We start from the raw sequence: 22,404 nt of genomic DNA, 5'->3' as shown, positions 1-22,404 counted from the left end.
TCACTTTAACTTCTGACGTCTGAAAAACTTTTCCAGGAAATCAAAATGTAGTTTCTGAGCTTCAATACATGTAATGATTTGACTATAGGTTCAAATTTCCATCCTTATTTTGATATTTGGAAACCACCTCTCATTCCTTTATCCATTTAGACAAACTCTCATAACACAAAACAGTTCTGGGAACTTTTTGAAGTAAAACTATCCACAAGGGCGTTCCCTGAGAACACCATGGTGATGACCGATATGAACCTTAAAGTGACATAAGCCAGTCGACAGTTGCTGGAGCAACGTCACCCATTAATATCTGGACTTGGTTGTCGGTCCATTTGTCCATATATCCACTTATATTTAATCATCTTAAGAGCTTGTACCGAATGTTTTTTCTGTTATTTGCTAAAGTTTAGAGTGGGATGTAATAATGGCTGGATTGGCTCACCGTACACTAAAGTCACTCAAATTCCCTCTTGCTCTGTAAGGAGTACTCTGAAGGAGCTAAAAAGATTCCTCTTAACAGGGTTCCAGAAACTAGAACAGTAGTTTTTGCAGTACAGAAACAATTCAAAAAATGGGGGGAGGTATTTCAACAATTCTTAGAGTGCGCCTAGAGTGCCCTTTTTAATTTCCACACCCCACAGCGAGGGAATTACAGTTCTTTGAATGGACACTGGTGATTTCACACATGCACAAAACTCCGGAAACTTCCTGAAAGATTTGGGCATATGTGACTGTGATCTGACAGCCCTTTGACTCACTTACAGGCTGCCTTGCTGTCGCTCCTGCATTGCTCATTGTGCAATGATTCAGCTTAAAAAATATATAAAAATGCAGAGATTCATACTGACAAAATGTGAGTGTACTGTTGATGACTTAAATTGTTCCCTTTAAGAGGGCATCTCTACTTGTTATGTATATTGATTCTCTCAAAAAGATTTATAAGTTGTGCATAAGGAAGATAATTATTGTTAGTACAACATAAGTAGCTATTAATCACAGTAAGAAGAATGAAATGCTTCAAAGAATACACGTGTGGAGTATTGATGCATGACATAAACTACTGTGCTTATGCTGAAGGGAGGATCTGGATGAGAAGGTTTTTTTTAAAGGGGGCACGTTGTAAACAGCTGTTTTCCTTTTATTTCCAACATTTTTGTAGTCTTGATGCTCTCTGGAAAACAGATGCACTCTTATGTTATTCAACTGAAGCAAGATGGAGGGAAATGAAGTGATTAGAGGGAGATGAAAATAAACTTTCTGCATCTTGTTGGGAATCAATAATAAAGGTAAACAAGCAGTGAAGTGTAAATAACTACAAGCTCTCCTCTGCTCAACAGATGCTGAATTAAGATAACAATGATGACAATGATTTATGTTTCTGCTGTGTTTGTGTGTTTGTGTTTGACCACGTGTGTTGGCATGTTCTCCTAGTATTATGTGGTGTGTGTGTGCGTGTGTGTGTGTGTGTGTGTGTGTGTGTGTGTGTGTGTGTGTGTGTGTGTGTGTGTCGGAGGAAATGAGGTGACCTGCAGTGTGAGAGCACTCCGACAGAATGCCACGTCAGATGTCTGGGGAGAGTTGGCCAATCAGTTCACCTGTCTGTCTGCTGGTCCAGCTACAGACGCCCAGACACACACACACACACACACACACACACACACACACACACACACACACACACACACACACACACACACACACACACACACACACACACACACATTTAGGAACACTTTTTAAATATGAATTTAAGTCCACAAGGAAGGACACATTTTTGCACACATTTGAGCAGTCAACAGGAAATATGAAATTTATAAGCTGATAAAAGTAACACACACACACACACACACACACACACACACACACACAGAGCAGTGACTCAGACAGCTATGGCTTTCACTGACGGGGACGAAAGGTTGCGCTGGTGTATGTGTGTTTGTGTGTTTGTGTGTATAAACCATCTGCAGCTATACTGATACCAAGCTGCTATATAGTAGCTATATACAAGTCTGTGTGAATCATACAGAGGAGAAGAAAGGAGAGAAAGGAGAGGAAAGAGGGAGGGATATATGAATAAGGGGAGGAAAGGAGGAAGAGCAGCCAGGAGGAAAAGAAACGCAGAGAAAGGCGGAAGAAGGAAAGGAAGAAGGAAAGAGAAAAGGCGGCCAATATGGGAAACAAATAGAAGATGGAATCAGTGAAGACAGTGAGGATGGAAATAATAACAATATATGACATTATAATTCTTTGTTTTTCAAAATAGTCACTGATGAGTTAAGAGAGTCGTCGTCGACCAAGTCTCCATTGTCTAAAAAGAGAAAAACTCTTCGAGTCCTCTGAGAACCGGCCTATTGTTGGTTTGTCTATGAATTAGTTGAATACGCAGTGTGATTGGCTGAGCTTTCAACTTTAGAGACAGTGGCCTTGTGGGTAATGTATGCATACCGTGGGTCTCTGCATGAATAAAAAGTAGTATATGGATGTACAGCAGACACACAAGTGTGAAGATGTGTTCAGGATCAAGTACAGTGATTGTGAAAAGGGCTGTCTTGTGTTCGCTGCCCTGTTCTAGGAAACATAATACCATGACCTCTCATGGACATTCTTTGTTGGTTAGTTAGAAAGCTTGTTAGCATTTAGAAGACAGGGTCAGCTAACCGAGTCAGTCTACATTGGTCCTTCACCTTGATTTTGTTTAACAAAGGCTGTAGAGAAGAAGAAGAAATATTTTATTAATCCTTCACAGGGAAATTCAATTTTACACTCTGTTGTTGAACATGCTACACACACATGCACAAACAGGATGGACTAATGGAGAGAAGTCAGAATGAGGGGGGCTGCCCACAGCGAGCGCTCCTGAGCTGATGGGGGCGGGGTCCGGAAGTGAACTGAAACCTCTCCAGCTACCAGACCAATTTCCAATCTTGGGACTTGAACAATCTTGGGACAATCTGGGACTTGAACCGCTTAAGGCCTCTGTGAGGAGTTCTCAGCTGGTTATGAAACAGACCGAAATTAAAACTAATGCCATTAGTAACAGGACCTAAGCCGAATTTTTATTTTTATTTTAACAAAAAGGCAGAAGCATTTAATCTTTTCAAGAAAAAAAAAAAACAGGTATGAGTCAGACAAGACACAGGTGACTGTGATTTGGGTACGCTTAGCGGAGGAAAAACAGACAAAGGGAGGATTTAAAAACAAGACAAGAAACACTGGCAACAAGAACTACAAAATAAAACACGAAACACTAAAGCCTAAATAATACAATAAAAATACACGCAGGGAAACAAGCTAAACGAGGGACTAACTTGAAAATTTACAACGGGAAATTAAATCAAACCACTGAAATAAATATAATACAAAACAAAAAAAAGACAGACTATTTCTATATAGTTATTTTTAATGACTGTGACAGCTGCCACAGAGCAGGTCACAATGGCACCTGCCAATGAGTCAACATCAGTCTAAATGGGTGTTGTTTATTTTTTTGTTTTGTTTTTTGTTCATTTGAGCTAAAAAGTAAACAACATATGACATGGTCCTAGGTGCTTGAGTAATCTAATCTTGATAAAATCTGAAACAAAATCTAAATATCCAAATGAAATACGGGTCTGTCTCCAGAGCATGGCCAGTCAAAACATCTGGTTTTATCAAATGAAGTCATTTACAGTCTCAGGTGAGTTTGAGTCTGATGCAGAGGAGCTCTGTGTGGCGTGCTGTGCTGTAGATCTCCTGATCCGTCCTCTAAGGAACGCCTGCCGCTGATTCTGTCGACATCACACAGAGACCTTATGTTTAAACCTGCACTGCAGCTGCACAGAGGAAAACTTGCCCTTCACTTCCTCCAAACTCTGCAGCAGAAAACACAGCAGCGTCCCACCCTCCTCCTGCCTGCCTTCTGTCTCAGCTCAAACTCTCTGTGAGGGAGGAGCAGGAGGCTGCTCCGCTCATGAATAGTTGAAAACCTCTGCTGGCACTGGATCCTAAGTCCATCTTTCCCAGCCTTGTGTTTGTTTTATGGCTTTTGAATCATAATGCCTGTGTTTATGCTGTGATCATTAAGTCCATCTCACTGACTGATTCCACTCTCATTGGTAAGATGTCCATCGACTTTGTACCCCAAAACCTGCATGGACTTCCAGGCCTTTAATGCAGCGATAAGAAGAGTCATTAGAAAAGCTCAAAGCAGCAGACCCTCCAAAGTAGAACTTCTGCTGGATACTCTAAGCAAATATTTGCACAGCATGGCTTACTTTAGAACACAAATCTGACATCCTGCACCCGAGGGCCACCGGTCTCTTACATCACGTCTGCACTGAACTATTAGATATTATATATATTTATACTTGAAGGACAAGAAACCAACTGCAAAAATTGAAAATAAAGTCTTGATTAAGTTCCAGGGTTTTTCTGATTATAGTGATTCTCTCAAAGTAAATCTTGAAGACTTTCCTAATTTAACATAAAATTCCAGTAATAGTCAAACATGGGCACTCATTTGTTTTTTTTACTTGTTATGAGGTTTAACCTATTAAAAGATACCAAAGGTTTTTGGAATTGCTTCAATGCAGAGACTCAGCCAGCATCCACAATGCAGACTGTGATGACTGCAGGCAAATATGCCGGCTCAAAGAACTTCAAATAAAAGTTCTTGTTGTGAACTTGAAGTATTCATCAGAACAGCTCTGACAAATACTTCAAGTTCCTTATAACACAACAGAGAGGATTGCTGAAGAGACTGACTGATAATTTTCCCAAGGTAAGGGCTTTTTGTCCGACGAGCAACAGCTGTGAAACCAGACTCCATTCACAAAACATTTTCTTCAGTCTATCATTTTAACCTTGCAGAACACACAGCGTTGCATGGTCCTTAGCTTTCCTCGTTTGGTTGGTTTCTTTCTGTTATCGTGTGACTTTGATGTTTTTAATTGGTCAAAGACACTTTATGGTTAATAAACAATATTACAAAAAAAGATAATTGGTTGAACGACTATTCAGACCCACTAGCTTCTGCAAAATGTCACCACTCTGCTGGTTTGATTGCATCTAGTTCACTACTCCTTAAGACTTCCTGGTGGGTTAGAACAATAACAGAACTGTGCTGAAGGTCTATCACATGTAGCACATGTACGCACACTGTGACTGAAATTAAAGACCATACTTTATTCTTTATAGGACCTCGTGAAGTATTGTATAACGCCTTTCCTTTAACACAGACGTAGCAATGATTTAATGTGGGCAGAGTGAGCATTACCAGAGGAACCAGAACAAGGCACAAATAATACCAGAATTAAAAATGTCGATGTTATACTTTAAAAAATTGAACAAAAGATGGTACCTGTTTCTAAACCACAGCAACAACAATTACAAGTCCTGGGCTCACAAATTTTTGTTTAACATCTTGGATTTTTTTTTTAACCAAAACTTGCAGGCAAACTCCTGCTCACTATCTAAATTTCACAAAAAACATTGGCAATATTAATGTTGCCAGTGTTTCGGGGCAATTTACACAGTGTCTTCAGATGTACCCAAAATAGGTCATAGACCCATTTTAAACTTTCCGGTTAAAGCGAGCTGTGAATTTTAATGGACCGCTGCTGCTCTCTCTCTCTCTCTTGCTCTCTTTTACTTGAAACTCCTTTGGGTTAAAATTATGACTTAAGGTCTGTGGTTTTTTTCTTTTTTCAAACTTTGGCCCTTTTTAACAGAAGCGTGTTGCTGCCACTCTGGAATATAAAAATAAGAATCAGTATCAGGTTGTGGTGGGATAGGGGTCCTGGTTCCCCTGTGTCTCCTCCCCCTTTGTCTGATTGTGTGTGTGTGTGTGTGTGTGTGTGTGTGTGTGTGTGTGTGTGTGTGTGTCTCTGGAGGGCGTGGCCTCTCAAAATCAAACACCTGCTGGTTGGCATCACACACCTGCAAAATACAAAGCCCTGCCCTCAGCTCTACTCATCCCCAGATCATTCAGTCTATTGAAGTGATTGTCACCAGTGTCTCCTCCTCAAGTCTGCTCCACCAACAAACAATCCAACACAATCTCTGTCTGCCTACAGATCCAGATACGTAACAGACAGTCTCCTCCCCTCTGCCTCAACCAACAGGCCAGTCAGCCCTCCACCAGTGCTAAGCCCTGCAATAAAACTGCTGTGTCTGCTTTTGGATCTACAATATACAAACCTTAACATATTGTTCTAAACATAAATGTATCACTTTATACTGATCCTTGTTTTTATGTTCCAGAGTAGCAGCAATATGCGTCTGTACTTTTTGATGCCATCCATCATAATAACAGTGGAGATTTTGTCCTTTTAAAATATGTTATATCTAAAAGTACCAAAGTATTAAAGATTTTGACAACCTGAAAACCACAATAAGTATTACAAAAGCCTGCATAGGACTGACATTTTGTCTTCTAAGACTGGGACAGCATTTGCTTTATTATCCCCAGTTCTTCTTCTACTCTACAATTTTCTGTACTTCAGAGTAAGTGGATGTAGCTAAAAATGCACATCTCACTCGATAGCTGCCCAGCAGGACCTCATGCCAAAAGCTTCACCCCACCAGCACAGACATGCCGGGACCCCCAACGGAGTGACAGAGAGAGAGAGAGAGAGAGAGAGAGAGAGAGAGAGAGGAAAAGTGTAAGAGATGTTGGAGGTCGGCAGGAGAAGAGGAAAAAGGAAGAGAGAGGTTATGATTGCCAGGCAGCGTGTAGCCGGTAATTACAATGTTGTGTTCGCTCACTCCGTCTCTCCATCTCTCTCTTCACTCTCTCGGCCATTCACACCTTCCTGTCTTACATGCCTATGTGCTCAAGGTTAATGGAGAGTTGTGGGGGCGATTGGCTAAATAAAGACACACATACACATGACACATACAGAGACCAGACTGTGCTGTGTGTCTGAGAAGAAGTGATGTGTTTCTCTACATTGTATAAGTATATTTATTTTTCATTGTACACACTTCTGTGTCAACCTTTGTCAAAGTTTTTCACCATCCATTATCACTTCCTGTACTGGCAGTGTTGGAATTCACCTGTCCTTTGTAAACATGAGAAAGAAGAGGCAATGTTGAGGTCATTTATTTTCTTATATGGGAAACCAGATATACAGCGAGAGTAGGAAAGGGAAGTAATGACGTAATGGTCCAATACTGGAATTTAACCCAAGATTACACAACAAATAATTGAAATGGCCACAACTGCTTAGCTCCTTTGTATGTGGTGATAGTCCTGACAGTCTATCAGTCAGGTGTCTGCACCATGGAAACAAATTCACACGGAGGTCATTTTCCAGTGACACTCAGCGACAGAATTTTGAATAGAGTTTAGAGAAGTCTGTGTGAACATGGCTGAACAGACAAGATTTCCTTGGGAGGTGCACTGGCCCCTCTCCAGCTATCAAATCAAATTCTATAGTATGGTCCACATCGGTACTCGAGCCGGCAAACCTCCAGTTCCCAACCCAGGTCCCTACTTACTGAGCTACTACCACTCCCCTTATTAGTGTGGTTTGCTGTTGTAGTGATATCGTTTCTCTTCCCACACTATAGGAATTTCATTGTCCTCATGTCTGGGGTCCCTCACATTTTCAACATCTGTTTAGATTTTTTATTTTTTTATTTAAATTTTTCTTCAGAGCAAAATTGAAACATGTTTTGCAGCTAGTCAAAGTTGCAAACGTTTTTCAGAAAGTAAAGAGATACAATGAAACAGGTATAAGACACAGTTGTCTAAACATTCTTATAAAATGAGGTGGACAAATAAACATTTTGTAAAGGAAAATTCAAAGCTTGGCAAAGCCATTGTGAGTAAAAGTAATATGCTGGGATGGGTAAGCAAAAAGGATTGTTGTCGTATACATATATATACATGTACATGTCCCTGCTTACATAGATCAACTTAAAAACATATAACTGCACACATACAAACCCACGCACCCAATCAGGCAAACTGATAAGTCAGTGAAAGAAAGTAAAAAGGTTTAAAGTAAATATACTCTCACATAAATGTATACCCAAAGTTTACAGTCTTAAATCTTCACATACTGAGAAATACTCAAAAAAAAAAAAAAAAAATTGAGAAACTTGTAAAAGTGATCAGTGATCAGATGAATTAGTAAAGTCTTAGTGAAAAAAAAACACACTTTACAAGTCAGAGTTGTATCTGTTAAGATTTTAAATATCTTTTAGTGTGGGCCAGGCTCAGGTTAAATGTGTGTTCTGGTTGGAGAAAGGGGCGGGAGGTCAAGGGCTCCTCCTGCTTATCTTTACTGCACAGACTCAAAATGATATCCCCAGTAAATCATATGCGCATCCATGTTTTGGCTTCACTTTTGTACAATGGGAGATGGTGAAGACACGTCATCCATCTATATTTAACGTCAACGGTAGAACTGAAGAGACATCATTCGTTCCACAGTTGAATTGCCATCTGATCAGCTGTGAATATAAAAAATATTGATGAGGGGAGCTTTCATTAATCAGTTTGGGTCATGGCCTGCAGTTTGTGTTTTTGTGTGTTTTCTGAATTCTGTCAAACAGATTAGGTCATGTTTAAGAGGTGAGAACAAGGTTTGTGTGTGTGTGTGTGTGTGTGTGTGTGTGTGTGTGTGTGTGTGTGTGTGTGTGTGTGTGTGTGTGTGTGTGTGTGTGTGTGAGTCATTCCTCCAGCCACAAGATTCATTATTTACACGAGTGGTTAAAGTAGGGCAGCCTGGCCTTCAAAGCTACCTCACTGAGAAGCTGATATCTCCTTATGTCTCTCGCACTCTCTCTCTCTCACCCTGTCTCACCCCGACCCTCTCCCCCTGAAATCATTCCACCTCTTCACACCCTTCTTTCTTTCCTCTCCCCTTTCGTTATCTCAACCTCCCCTCTTCTCCTGATTTCTTCTTCTCTCATTTCTCTTTTCTCTCTCTCTCTCTCTCTCTCTGTCTCGCTCATCGCCGTATCTCTCTACTTTGCTTGAGTCATCTCTCTCTCTCTCTCATCTCTTTCCGTTTCACACACATGTAAACGGGCTGCTCTACATGAGTGTGTCCTCTCCTCCCTCCCTCTCTCCTCCCACTCATTCACCCCAATCTCCATCTCTCCCCTGCCGCTCACTCATTTTTATTACTGTCACAGGAGCCTTTCTCCTCCCCTCTCTCTGTCTCACTCTCTCTCTGTGTCTGTGTTTATGAGCAGAGCTATATTGAGAGTGTCTGGCTGGCAGACACAGAGGAGAAGAGGGGGCGAGAGTGCATGATGAGGCTAGAGGAGAGAGAGAGGCTATCGGAAGCAATAAAATAGAGACCCGAATAGGACAAGGAGGTGAGTGGCAGGTTTCAGACTTGGGTTGGGCTGGATTTCTTACGAAAACTGGCTACTTTGCTACTAAGACATTCATTAAAGTGATGAAAATGTATTTATTAGTAATAATAATTACAAAAAGTTTCATTATTAAAGAAGCTGCTCCAGGTTTTCTAAGCTCTTTTTGAATCCTCTCTAACACAAAGATTTGGCATTTAGCCTCTATTTCAAGGACTGCTTACCTTTAGTACAGTCGTTCTCAACTCGTCTAGCAACATCGCCCACGACGCCATCTCAATGAGAAATCGCGACCCAAATTTAAAAAAAATTCCAATTCTGATTCAATGACAAATTTTGCAGTTTGAAGAGAAGTAATAAAACATCACAAAACACGACAGTACAACTTTCATCTTTGACAGTAGTTTTATTTTTTTACTTTAATGATAGGACAGGGGCTGCATGGTGCTGCAGTGGTTAGCGTTGTTTCCTCACAGCGAGGAAGTCCCTGGATCCAATCCCCGTCTAACAAGATCCTCTCTGTGTGGACTTTGCATGTTCTCCCTGTGAATGCATGGGTTCTCTGCAGTTACTCCAGCTTCCTCTCACAGTCCAAAGACATGCTCGTTAGGTTAATGGGGACTCTAAATTGCCTGTGTGTGTGAATGTGAGTGTGTGAGTGTGTCTCTATATGTCAGCCCTGTGATTGAAGGGCGACCAGTTCAGGATGTAACCCCGCCTCTAGTACAATGACAGTCATCTCGAATGGGACATGTGGTAAAGGTAATGGATGGATGGATGGATGATAGGACGGCTGAAGAGATGGAAAATGCTGGAAGAAGAGAGTGAGGCTATAAGGAGCTATAAACAGAGGATAAACAGAGAAAACTTTGATTGGTATGATACTTTTATTTATGAATTGATTGAATTGTTTGATTTTTAAATTTGGATTTGTTGATGGTAAAAACACTAAACACCACATGACTCCATCGCACTGACTCTAAAGGAGCATGGGATCTGAAGCCCTGAGGAATGAAATTCGATGAGTCATCCCAATTTAAATTTGGAAAAAAGACCAAAAAAGCCTCCAGCCTTTAGCATCTATTAAAGTTGGAGGTGGGCGTGTGATGCTGGATATAGTGAGTCATTAGCTCAGAAGTTTGTTGTGCATGGTAATCAGAGCCACACCTCGCTGTAAGGAGAGGAAATATCTTGACTGGAGGCCTTTTCATGACTCCGGCAGCATCCTATGGTGCAAAAAACAGCTACAGTTTGATGTTGCTAAACAGGTGGAGATCTTCAAAACATCTCCTAAAGAAATGGGATCAGTGATTGAAGGAATAAATGGTTAAAATGGTAAATGGACTTGAGCTTGTGTAGCACTTTTCTAGTCTTTTGAAAGCACTTTAACACAGCAGGTCACACCTACACATTTACACACTGATGGCAGAGGCTGCTGTGTAAAGTGTCCATCAGTATTAACTAATCCCATTCATACACATTCATACACCACAGATGAAGCAGCGGGAGCAACTTGGAGTTAAGAGTCTTTCTGGAGGACACATTGGTCATGTGGCTGAAGCGGGGATCGAACACCTGACCTTCAGGTTGAGAGACAACGACTCTATCAACAGAGCAACAGCAGTATGAATATGAACAATTGCATTAATTTAATATGAAAAACATTCTTTCGATAATGGTCAAACAAAGACCATATAAAATATCTGACTTCTCTGTTATATATAACTCATTTACTCTAGAGTTGTAATTTTCTGTAATTATGTTTGTTTTTGCCAGCTCCTGGATGTGTTTGTTTTTATTGTCATCAGATTGTGACAGTGATGCTGTAAAGTTGATCCTCTAGGAAAATTAAATAAAACCAAACAAGCCTCAGAGCTCACCTGAGCTGCGTTTTTATATTTGTGGGAGTCACAGGACGGCCTCATTAATCAAAGAATGCCTCTGTGAGCTCTGATAACTGGCACTCTGGAACGTACATGACAACTTCAAAATACTGGAGGTGGGATTACAGGGACAAACTCACAGTCTTATTTCACAAAACTGTGGTGAGACAAAAGAGTTAGACATCACACTACTGCTACAGACAGTGTAGCAGTGTATAGCAGCTTTTGACTGGAGTTCGATCTTATGGCGCCAATTCTTTCCAAGAACTATCATCAAACTATTTTTCTTCACTCTTTTTTGCTCTGTGTTGAAGTTTGGCTTATTTTTTTGTCCCTCAACACATCTTAACTTGTGTTTGGCTGGTTCTCACTGTAAACATGAGATGAGTGTTTTCATGGTCTGAAAGTGACACATTTCCAAAGTGCCTTAAATCTGCATTCTGTCTAGTGGCCAGCAGGTTTTTTTTTACTGGTTGTAAAAGCAAATCTGAGTCTTTCATGAAGAATAGAAATTGGGCATTTCTGCCAAGGTCTAATTCACAAAGCTTACATCATAAATGATATTCAGGAGCAAACATGGCCAAAAAGTGGTCCTGCTCAGTGCAGTCTGCTCTTGTTTTGGGTCTGAATGTGGAGAGAAGCTATCTGCACCTTTACTTTGCAAAAACTTTTTTTTTACAATGAGGCAGATTTGCATAAAAAGGCACCAATTTTTCCCCTAATGACTTCATAAAGGCTCATTTAAATCCAAAACAGCACCAGCACTCAGAAACATTGTTGTTGCAGTGCAGGTAGATGTGCATTTAACCCTTTGTGTGTGTTTTATGAATTAGACATTTTGACGCTTTTGCACAGGTTATTTATTTGATCTCTAAAGTCTTTTTTTTGTGAACAGCCAAAAATGTTTTTCACTTCTGTCTGAAACCAAGATAGCAAGAAAAGCAGAGCTTAACCTCTGATTCATTATGACAGGCAGTAAAATTTGGGCAAGGAAGTAACAAAAACGGCTCTCAATTATGACATTAGCCACTGAAAAGGTTGGATAACTTGCAAATGTAGTATTACTGCCAATGAACGGCAATCTAAAAAGTATGTTTAAATGCATGGCATTGAAAAAATAAAAATAAAGATACACTCGTTATTGGGATTTTATTTTTTGACCAGCAATGTTTTATTATTTTTTTTTTCAATCTGATGTGGAAAATGTTTCTAATTTGCACAAATGATAAAAAGTAGTGCTTTTGGTACTGGACTTTGCAGGAACTGACACCAATACAAAAGCAGGTTTCATGTTTTGATTGCACAACAGATATCTGTTAATTTGTATAAACGAGTATTCCTGACTATTCTTTCCATTAAAGTATGAAACATAAAGGTTTATTCTTAGGTTTAACAAGTCTTTTCCTATCTTCAAAGTGAGCCAGTGTCATTTTTGCAATGCCATAATTAGGTTGCATTGGCAGAAAAGATGTATAGAAACTCTTTCAACACCTTAAAGGTCAGCAGTTCAGAACATATTTCGCCCTTTAAGACAGAAATGTTTAGACTCTCTGTTCCCTTTAAAGAACTTGAGGGAGAAGGGTCAAAAATCCTTCACACACTGTTCAGACCACAAAGTACCAGCGATACAAAGAAAAGGTACATGTTGCATTGCTAAATTATATTCGGTGACAAACTGATGTTTTTGTGCATATTAATAATCATCTCAGATGATCCAGTTATAACCTTTCTGCAGCAACAGGCCACTGAGTTGATCATTGAAGAAGTGTGCTTGTGAGCGTCTGTTTCAATAGAAGGAAGTTAAGGCACAAACCAGGGTAGTCCTCGAAATAGAACCACTCTGTTATTTTTGCTTAGAGCAGGTGGTTACTGAAGCACAGGGAAGCACAAGTACTCAACCATATGTGATTGAGAAGTCAGTCAATAAAGAGAAAGATGATGCTGTGAACACTCCCCAAGGTCAGTTAGTGGAGGGGGGAAAAAACACGCTCTCTTCCTCCCTGCATGTTTGGAACAATTCTTTTTTGATTTCCTAATTCTGAGTAATGAAAGTTCAATTCCCCACTCTGGTCCATAGTCGGGTTGTAATCACTGTTTTCATCAGGACCAGTGTGGCAGAGGCTTGAGATTAAATATTGGAGTAAGTAAATCAGCTCTGTAATTAAGCAAACTGTGGTGCAAAAGGAATTTGAAGCTCCAGTGTTTTTGTTTTTTGTAGGCCTGACACATGTACGTCCAACTTATGGAAGACCCTCGGGTCAGGTGGACCCAGAATACACTGGAGGTAATATGGTAAGAGAAAACCAGTAATTGGAGTTAGTAGACATATAGCTGGAGGGGGAATAGAAAACCTCGCTGCTACGGCAGCCCAGCACACATACCAGACCATCAGATTCAGGTTCAGTAAGTGTGCAGCTCATTTCCAGAAGTTAAGCAGTTGATTTTTACCGTGGTAGAATAAATGAAATAAAGCGTTAAACCAATAGTCTGTATGAAGAATGGACATCACAAGAGTGGAAGAGAAGTGAAACCAAAAGAATTAGAGCTCCCCATGCTGACTGCAGTATAGGGCATAAGCCCCACCTCCTCTATGTTAACAAATGGAACATGGGTCAAATAATAAAATCCAAATAGACGTCAAATACCTTTTTCTCAAACATTGCTTCTGTCACTAAAGTTAGTTCTTATCAGGATAATGTATGCCCAAGTGTTCACTTTTCTGAGAAGCTAAGTTTTATTTAGTTATAAGATGTTAAATGAGCAGATGTTTGGGGTCTCTGTGACTCGGAGTCGGTTGTTTCCCAACTGGAAGGTCAAGGGTTCAATCCCCAGCTCCTGCAGTCACATCCCAGGTCTTGGCTACATATGATGCCACCAGCACAGGCTGTCATTGCCTTTCACGAGGATATTTTGGCTTCACTTTGTACAATGGAAGGAGACAAGGCTTCCATATTTATATATAGTCTATATGATACACAGACAAAGCATGCAACCTTTTGGAGTATGTGAAACAGTCAATGACATTTTTATATCCTGATGACTTAAAACTGATTCATAAAGAAGTGCTGAATGCATTTTGACCTCTTAATAAGTTATTGTTTCTTCAATACAAAGCTTTATTTTATTATGAGCTGTTACAAAACAAACAAAGTGTTAATACAGAAACATTAAGTCACTCCACTCCTCTCACACCAAACAGTGAGACCTCACTACAGACCGCCCACTCTGCCCTACAGACTCAACCAAACTTTCTGACCCCCCCTCGCCCTATCCCATCATGGAGGGTTTTGATTCACAGGACTGACAACCTTATTATGCGGCGCACTTATTATTGATATTACGCCGCAGAGGCGCGGTTGCCATGGTCACCGAGCAAGAGACATTTAATTTTCTCTCCTCCATCATCATTATCTATGGGGCCATCTGTTGTGGAAAATGAATTCAGCCTCATTTGCATGACTGATAAGCACATTCTTTATCTGTCCCACAGAAGGTCATATGCCATGGATTTGGGGACTAAAGAGAGGGAGAGAAAGAGAGTGGGGGGTGAAATGATGCGTGCTCTTACCTCCATGGATGAGGGAAGTGGTGTGTGTGTGTGTGAATGTGTGTGTTTATCAGAGTGTGGATATGTGCATGTGTCTGCATAATGCATGGACATGTAATGTTTATGTATGCCCCCTTGTTTATACCCATGCCATGGCTTTGTTCTCATGTGAGTGCTTTTGAATTTACATAAGCACGTGCCATGTGTGTGTGTGTGTGTGTGTGTGTGTGTGTGTGTGTGTGTGTGTGTGTGGATGTACCTGCCATCATCTCTTCATCGTCTGAGTGAGGTGTGCAGGTGGAAGTCTGTGTTTTATAGAAACAAACAGAGTTTACACATCAGAGCCAGAGTATTTAGACAATTTGATAATAATTGTTCTTCATGGGTTTCTGTTGAGGACACAGACTTTCAGGCTTTGTTGTAAAGTAAAACCTGTTTCTGCATTAATTGATTTGTATACACATACAGTCCTGTTTTAACACGTCAATCAAAACTTGCAATAATTGTAATTGTAACATATTTTCATGTGCTATTTCATCCAATAAGAGATATTAAAGCTCCTGTGTGGAGATTGTTGTGAAACAACAAGGAATCTTTACTTTTAAATACTGCCTCTAAATGACCCAGAAAAGCAAACACAACCATCAGGAATTAGATTGATAACGACTTTAAATGTGTTTGTTATGCCTACGACTGCTGCCACAGGATCAGTGTCGGAAGGAAGGAAGGAGTAAGAGCATGCTGACAAAAACTGCCGTATTTTACATTTTCCACAAAAAAAGAAGAAACATTCCCATTGAGAGATATATTTGACGCTCATAAAGCAGGAGAAGATTTCAGAACTGAAAGTAGATCCTGGTTCCTCCAGTGGTTCCTGATAAGTGAAGAAAGCTTCTGCAGTGGGAACAGAAACATATGTGACACTTATCAAATACAAATGCCCATTTGATCTACTGATTGTATGTTTAGTGATTCTTCTAAAATAATGGGATCACTTATTGGCTAGTATAGAGCTGAGGTTACGCATGAATATTCAGTGACATCCAGTTGTCTGATTTTCAGGCCAGAACTAGAATTAAGTAAGCAAAACGTCTCCTTTTTCTGTTACACTTCTATTAGACAAAGTTTTTTTGCAAGCCGTAGAATCGCCCCTTGCTGGCCATTAGAGAAAACGCAGGTTTAAGACACTCCTACCTTGCTCCATTTTTGAGACCAGGAGGCTAAGTCTGCTTCCTTTATAGTCCTCGCAAATATAGAAATACAAACTCGTGTTTGTGTTGGTGTGTCTATCCCCTGAAGTCCCTGTTGTGTGTACGTGCATGCTGTTCCTGTATGCGTGTGCGTGTGTGTTCAGTGTGTGTGTGTGTGTGTGTGTGTGTGTGTGTGTGTGAGTGTGTGTGTGTGTGTGCATGCAGGTAAAGCAGCTCCCCAAGGCTCTGTGTGTGTCCTGGTCTTTCATGTCTTGCACATTTGTCATCCCAAAGACACCACTCTCTCTTCCTCTCACTATCTCTCTCTCTTACACACACACACACGCACACACACACACACACACACGCACACACACACACACACACACACACACACACACACACACACACACACACACACACACACTCACACACACACACACAGCACCATACTGTACATAAGTAGGCTGCAGCTTGTTATTCCTCCTCTCCCTTACTCCCAAAACGCCAGCAATGCAACCTCTCCTCCTTCTTACATCTCTCTCCACTCCCTTAAGGTATCACTCCTCCTCTTCTTCTTCTTCCTCTTCTTCTCCTACCCCCCTAACCCTACCAGCTCTTCTCCCTCTGTCCCACTGAACAACAAGCTTTCACCTACTCCCACGCTATCGTCTCCAGTCCCCTAACACACTGATTCTTGTTCTCCTCCTCGTTTGGTTCCATCGCCTGCTTCCGATCGGCAACATCAACACCTCTGTAACCTCAACAACATCCTTCTCCCATGCTCCCTCCATCCCTCTCGCAGCTCTGGGTTTCCCTTCTTCTTCCACTCTTTCTCTCTTGCTCTCTCTGCACTCATTCACTCACTTCATGTTCTTTTGTAACTCAGGAAAGAAGTTGTACTGTTGTGTACAGTGTGCAAACTTCCTATGTCTCCTATGTATATCGCTCAAAATACATGTGGGTGACAAGTAACATCTGTTTCATTATGTAATATGTTAACCTGCAAACGTCATGCTAAAAGACTTATGCACAAGAATGTGTGATCTATAGTTTACCTGCAGAAGTTCAAAGCTGAAATCACTTAATTAAGTAGATTCCTCCATAATGATGCCAAAATGTTAACCTATTAGTGACACCATCAATTATGCTACACAGAATTGTATTCAAAAAACAAATGACAGAATGTTTAGAGTTTCATAATGTGAAAGACCCTCTCATATTTAAATTTAATGAACAGCGGGGCGCTGGTGGCTTAGTGGTCAGGGTGCGTGCCCCATGTACCGAGGCTGTTGTCCTCGAAGCAAGGCGGCCTGGGTTCCAATCTGACCTGTTGCTCCTTTCCCTCATGTCACTCCCCACTCCATCTGTCCTTAATTTACAAATCTATCTGCTGTCCTATACTTCTCCACTAAAGACATAAAAAGCACAAAATAAATCTTAAACAGACAAAAAAAAGAAGAACAGATGATAGGATTTTACAAGACTTGGAATATTGAAGGGTCAGTTTCTTTCAGGTAATTTGTGATCATGCTCCTTGTGCAGATTTAGACAAACAAAAACAAAGAATTGTGCAGTAACAGGACCTTTATTTCTCCACAGCTGTCCTGTGTGTACAGTGATTAGCATCATAACCAGTGATTGATACTTTAGTAAGGTAGCAGTACATTACAGAGAGATGCTGAAATGACTTCCCTTCATGGTAACTGCAGACTTTCAATGTTTTAACGTAACTAAACATGGCTGCTCTAACGTTGTATACTAACAGCAGGCAAGGGTTCAGCTATTGCAGTACATTGAATATAAATACATGCAGACATCAGCTATTAAAACAATGGGAACTGTATAGACTACCAATTTTACTTTTGGCCAAAAAACTTCAGAATTACAGTTCAGTTCTGAAAAGCATTTTTTTTTTTTTTGATCTTCAGACAAAGTTTGCACAATAAAAGTCCTTGAATTAGTAAATAACCCAACTTCTGGTCAAAATGCTTTTTGTTTGCATGGTAATCTGCTGAATGTGAAATCTGAAAATGACTGTGTGGGCATACAGTAGTACACAAACCTGAATTATGTACACTGTTAGAAGTTCCTAGAATTGCCATTTGGCAGTGTTACATATGACAAGAAGGAATAAAGCTGTGTTTAGAAGCCAGACCTTTAAAGAAAAATAATTATCATATACAGTTTAAAACATATTTAAGTTATACAGATGTCTTTTCAAATGTGTGCTCATTGGACAGGGTAACACTCTTTATCCTAAAAATATAACAACAATAAATCATAATGTTGTGAGAAGTGATCAGGGAAGGTTTACCTTTGTAAGAGTAAGAATCTGCTTTGGGACTATTTATGTTTTAACTTTTGATAAAACAGCCCCTAGTCATAGGGGAAAAATCATGTGGTTTGGGTGTGCACCTGAGAACGTGTTTAGGCTGTGCACGGGGGAACCCTTTTGGACACTTATATACTGAACATATTTTTTAACTTGTTAGATTTCTTGTCACATTTGTGCTCATTTTATACGGACATGGTAACACTCTTTATCCTAAAAACATAAAACAGAATACATATGATTAAAATCTTTAATTTCTGTTCTGTTGTAGTGGAGTCTACCTTTAAAAGAGTAAAGATCAGCAGTGGGGCTGTTTATGTTTTTATAATAAAGCCCCTTGTCATAATGTCTGACTGAGCACACATCTGCAGTGTACCGTAGCTGAATATAAGTTAATATAAATTATTTTCTTGTTGTGATCACAAAGCCTGTTTGATTTGATAGCCCATTTTTTCAGCATTCAAAAAAAGTTCCCTAAAATCATGCACTAGAATATTGAGAATTGTTAATAATAATGTTATATTGTTTAGCTACTAAGTTTAGAAACGATCATAAGAAAATGTAAAGATATCTTACAGCATTTATTTTCCAAATTTCCCTCTAGTCAATCTGATCTACATCTCTACAACTCTTAACTCCAGGATAGCATAAAATGATTGTCCGTTGTTGGTTTCTGTGCCTGTTTCAGCACCAGGAACTGTCCATCAACACAACTCAGACTTTCCCTTCTTGTCCTTCTCAGGCTTCCGTAGACTATTTTTATTAGCGTTGACCATTCTGGCTAAATTTAGCTAAATATGTTAGTAGAAGTTGAACCGGCAGCCACCTATAACAGTTTTTCCTCCAGGAATAAACTGCGTGTGCGGCAAATTATCACATTTTAGACGAGTTATAAAACTTTGGAGTAACCTTCCTCCAGACGAGATTCAGGCAACAGGTAAGTCAAATAAACCTATTTAAAGTCAGCTTGTTACCTGAAGCGTTCCCTTTAAGGTAACTTAAAATACAAGTATGAAACAAATGAAAAGATTAATTTTGAATAGTTTTGCATGTTTTTGTTTCACATCAGTTTATGTTAATTTATCATGTTAAAATAATTTTAATTGAGTGTTAGTTACCATGACGTCATGATAAAGTCTTTCTAGGTAGGTTCATTGAAAAAATGAAGCTAAGACAGGTAAGCTAGTTGTCACACACCTTTCGACACAAAAATAATAATTATAAATGTATATGCAGTTGTTTAAATATTAAAGTAGTAGTTTGTTGGGATAACGGGGTCACTGGCAGAACCCTGAAGCTTGAGAAAAACATACATGTAAGACAGTTACAATCAATGTTATGAGTTACACCTGTGTTGGACAGGAAAACATGTCTACTGTGAGACATTGTATATTACAAACAGCGGAGATTCAAGTGTCTGTTGGGGCCCTCATTGGGGGGGGGGGGGGGGGGGCAACCAGTATTCATCATGTCTGCCAGTTTCCTGACGCTTACTCCTGTTTTTCATCTATTCTTTTTTCTACTGTTTTAACAGCAATAATGCATTTAACAGTTAGCAGGGCAACAAGGTTTCCCACTGTCGTTGTAAATTTGCACATTTTGAGCCACTGCTGTACTGGAGTTTAAAGTTCGTCAGACCTTAAGGGGCCCCTATTGGTCTGGGGCCCCAAGCAGTTGCCTGCCTTGCCTATTAATGAGCAGCGCCTCTGATTAAAAGAGGTTTTTATGCGAGTTAACACCATGTTTAACAAACAAATGATACACCTTTCTGTGTAGCACAAAGTAGTAGTAAACGTAAACCAAATTATTGGTAGGTGAACAGGAGTCCATGAAGAGCACATGTTACTCCAGTGTCACCAAACAATTAATTGCTGCTCAAAACAACTGGGTTAAAATTTTGGTTAAAGAACAAAATTGGTAATTAACACATCAGGAATTCAACTCAAGTGCGATACATTTAAAAATTCAATTATTTTGCCATCATGGTTTAATGTCTTTCTTATGTTCCGCAAAAATATTGGGCCACATTAAATTCCCATTTGGTTTTAACAACAGAGGTTTTCTTCTGTCATTTCAACCACTGACTGATTCACATTGTAAGACCACCTTTCTGTTTAAAAAAGCCTCGGCACATGTAGGTTCTGACAGTATGTTTTGCACTACTGTCATGGTGGGACTTCTGGTTGTACACCGATACATAAGTGAGTATCAAAATCCAATAACTGCTGAAACACAGATTTTCTTTTTTGCTAGTGTTCCTAATGTGTCATGATTCCTCAAATCCGCAGCACTCTCCTCATTTAGGTTCCCCCCCTTTGTTTATTTGTTTAAGAATGTGGGCTAAATTAATTGTTCTTGATTGGCATTAACATAGCCAAATAAGAATTTGAAATTGCTAATATTGAGCGCCTCCAGGGCATCTGTGTCCCAACCCACCAGAGTACTTATCATGCCTTATTCCTCCACTGCCTGGCAGCATTGTTGTAGAGCTCAGAGATTGTTGGTTCTGTAAAATACTGCTTTATGGCATTAGATTTGTTTACTGTGATGGGAAAGATCAAAACAATGTACCTCGTATACATGTATGCTGGATAGGAAGAGCTCAACATGGGCCACAGTGTGTGAATGCTCTTCTGAATATTTATGTGTAAACATGAATTTATTTGAATATGTTATTGCTTGTCGCTGTCAGATGAGCATATGAAAGTCCCTGATATTCTTTTCCTCTGCCTATAGGGTGGCTGCTGCTCCTGCTGCGGTTTCAGCTGAGTCTCCCCCACTGCTGGAAAGAGAATGAATTAGCACCTCTTGTCCGGTAAGAAATGAACCTAATTTATAATCTAATTATGACGATGTCTCAGGGAGCAAATTAGCATTCTGCATATCTGGGTAAGTATGGAAATCATCACCTTGTTTTTCCCCATTTTCATTCACACAAGAGTGCACATCAATGTCACCCTCTTTATGGTCCTGTTATGATGGTATTGTAAATATTGTCCCCTGTTTGCGAGCAGTGCTCATCACTGAACACATGGCTACAGCTAGCCTGTTTCAATACCCATTCATCTTCTGCGCTCTTAATTCTGGTGCTCAGCCAGCCCTGAAGCCTGGAACGAGGGGGGAAAAAGTGTTAATTAACAGCAAGCCAGCCAGCGAGAGACTTCCTTTAAGTTTGCATCCTGTTTCTTTCTCAGCTTTTTGAATGATCCCGGGCCAAAGAATGTGCACTGAGCCACGAGTGGAGCTCATTTTGCCTCTTTTAAAAGGCACAAATTTGTGTCGTTCCCATTTGAAATACATGCACTGCACATGTTCCACATGGCTCGCTATCATCCCCATCCCTCCCTCTATTCTCCCTCCGCTCTCTTCCCCCCCCCCCCGCCTCCCTCCCTCCCACCCTCCCTCCTCCTCCACCCGGGGCCCGTGGGAAGAACTGACTCTGGGAGCAGACAGTCTGCAGCCCTGAATAAATGTATAAGAGGGAGAAGAGGAAGGGAGGGCACATTAGCAGGCAGGGAGAGCAAAGGGAGGGAGAGAGAACATATTGAGTGTTGGAGGACATACATGCACAGTGTACAGAGAGAGTGAGACACACAGATAGAGAGAGAAAGAAACAGAAAGAAAGAGAGGGAGAAGGAAACCGGTCCAGCTTATAGGAAGGAGAAAGAGCATTTTAGCTTCCTTCAAACATCTCTCCCTCTCCTCCCAGCACAAACACATGCTCATACACACTCCCACCCTCTCTTCCCGACACACACACCATTACAGACACACACATATACACACACAGACACGATTGCTTTAGGGTATACCAGTCGGCTTTGGCAGTCCTCTCCTTTGTTGTTTTTGCTTTTGGTTAGTCTCAGCGGCAGCGCGGCGTGCGCCTGTATCGCTGGGGTGGGTGCATGTGCAAGTGTGTGTGGAGTCTGCGAGGCGGTGTGTGAAGGATGCCACTAGCAGTACCCGGGTAAGTCAGCTTCTTCCTTCCTTCCTTCCTTCCTTCCTTCCTTCCCCTTTATGCTTTTCTTTCTCTCTTTTCTTTGTGCTTTTCTGTCTTTTTCGTTCTTCTCTCTGATCTGCGGTCTCCTCATCTCGCCTGGGATGCTTCTCTCCTCCTACCGTGCACACCCACTGCATTCAGCTCTC

At 40.5% G+C, this 22,404-nt stretch overlaps 1 protein-coding gene and 1 long non-coding RNA gene across 3 annotated transcripts in view; one reads left to right on the top strand and one right to left on the bottom strand.

The window, feature by feature from the left end:
• Window positions 1-9,698: 9,698 nt before the first annotated feature.
• Window positions 9,699-22,210, bottom strand: LOC136183254 (uncharacterized). Its single transcript, XR_010669091.1, has 3 exons — window positions 22,071-22,210; window positions 14,993-15,038; window positions 9,699-9,846 (listed from the first exon to the last, which is right to left on the bottom strand). It is a non-coding gene; the product is annotated as an uncharacterized lncRNA (long non-coding RNA).
• Window positions 21,668-22,404, top strand: part of myt1lb (myelin transcription factor 1-like, b) — a 120,227-nt gene continuing 119,490 nt past the window's right edge. For both annotated transcript variants that reach the window (XM_065966194.1, XM_065966191.1), the window contains exon 1: window positions 21,668-22,225. The gene's annotated coding sequence lies outside the window, so the exon portion shown is untranslated. The remainder of the gene's footprint in view (window positions 22,226-22,404) is intronic.

Source organism: Labrus bergylta, chromosome 18, assembly GCF_963930695.1.
Source record: "Labrus bergylta chromosome 18, fLabBer1.1, whole genome shotgun sequence".
Taxonomy (NCBI): Eukaryota; Metazoa; Chordata; class Actinopteri; order Labriformes; family Labridae; genus Labrus; species Labrus bergylta.
This window is presented reverse-complemented; position numbering and strand designations above follow the sequence as displayed.